The following is a 1,965-nucleotide window of genomic DNA, read 5'->3' as shown; positions in this document are numbered from 1 at the left end:
GAATCTCAAATACCCTTGTGTGGCAGCGGGCAAAATGAGCTTTGCTTCTTCTCCTTTTTTTTTTTTATTAGGAGCTTGGTGGACTTATCCCCACCTCATCACTCCGCTCGCACTAAAGCACCCACGATTAATTGGTTCCTCTGAGTTGTCGTGGAACTTCATTTCCTTGGCACACTTGGAAAGTTCACAACAGATTCCTCTTGTGCAAATATTGAACATTGACTGATGACACGCGGTTCTGTCCTGCAGCGCTTCGGTGCTCCCTCTCCTCCTTGCGCACACAAAACCAATAACTTGTCAGGAAATTACACTAGCTTACATTTGAATGTATTGTCATCATACAGCTAGGGTTGCACGATACACTAATACTAGAAGAGTATAGCTAAACCCAGCCATTAAAAACGGTCCAATACTCAATAAATGTTTTTTAATGTTTTGTCATCTAATATTATATTATTCATAAATAATTGTATAAATAACTTTCCATGTTCCGTCATCTAATATTATATTTCATAACTTTTCTTGATATTTTAGGCTTTTGCCGTGGTATAGTTTTAGAACCGGTATCGTGATACTTCGGCTGGTATCAGTATCAAAGTCCAAATTTTGGTATCATGACAACACTACATACAACAAATAGAAGTCTGGCACCCAACCAGAGTGCAAATGTAACAGTAAAGTGTGATAGTAATAATACAATGTACAAGTGATTAAACTGGGTATAAAATATATAAATGAGTACTACTGAGTATAGTGCTAATCAGATGCATGTACAGAGTTGTAGTATTATTATTAATATGTACAGTGATACAGTGTTATGGAAAATGTATTGTCATTCATACTCTTTATTGTTCTATCTGTGAGGGCTGGGTAAGGACTGCATGCTGCCCAACGAGGGGGCGTGCCGAACATTCTACCTCACGCACCTGAGAGTGGTTGGCAATCAGCTCGTCGGGAGACTACTAGTACTGCTGGTTGCCTTCCACTCATTGCCAGGTCGTTCTGTTGGCTACCATCAACCGCCGCGCTCCTCGTGAGACATCGTCTTCGCTCTCTATAATCCCACAGGAGGATTTCCTATGTTCTCACTGGGAGACGTCGTGCCATCCGTTGCTACCATCTACCGCCGCGTCTCTGGGGTGAGACGTCGTTCCAGCTACTGCCCTACTCCCTCTTCGTGGACCTCGTTCCTGGGGTGAGGCCTCGTCATAGCTCTCTATAGTTCCACGGGAGGATGCCCGTGTTCTCACTCCGTTCCCCTTGGACCCCCTGTTTGCTGTGTTGCCCGTCGGCAGTGTTCTGGTTTGGCTGTACTAGACCAGACTCCGAACTTTTGTTTTCATTCATGGACTCAAGAAGATATTCCTGTGTACTTTCTGTTCGCCCTTTAAAGGGACAGTGCTGGATTTTTTCGTTGTTCATGGACTCTAGTAGTGTATTTCACCCTTAAAGGGTCAGCACTGCCTTTTTCCCCTGTGCAATAAATAATGCCCTGTTTTTGGCTAACGCTGAATACCTGTGTCTGTGTCATGCTATTGGGGTCGCTTTACAAACCATAACACTATCACTATTAATGTTCCCTTTAATATACACTGCAATGTTAATCAACATATGTTTGTATCACTCTGTGACAAAAACCAAGCTCAGCTATTTTCGTATGGCTCATCCACAGCCGTGCCTTAACTCAATCAGCGCCAGACCTGAGGATAGCCGGGTTTTCATCGTTATTTATTTTATTCTATATTTCTATTCATTACAGGCACACAGACCTCGGCGTTACCATAGGAAATGAGTCTGAGATCGCCAAAGTGCAATACCGGCCGCATCCTGCTGGGTGGCAGTATCGAGCACCCTTTGAAACCTTGTATCTTACCCTGTGTTATGTTCAACATCGATCGCAACAACCATGTATAACGTTACTCCACAACGTATGCCGTTGGTGACGATCAAAGCATCAAAAAACGA

This window comes from Notolepis coatsorum, assembly GCF_963971535.1.
Source record: "Notolepis coatsorum genome assembly, chromosome: 12".
NCBI lineage: Eukaryota > Metazoa > Chordata > Actinopteri > Aulopiformes > Paralepididae > Notolepis > Notolepis coatsorum.
This window is presented reverse-complemented; position numbering follows the sequence as displayed.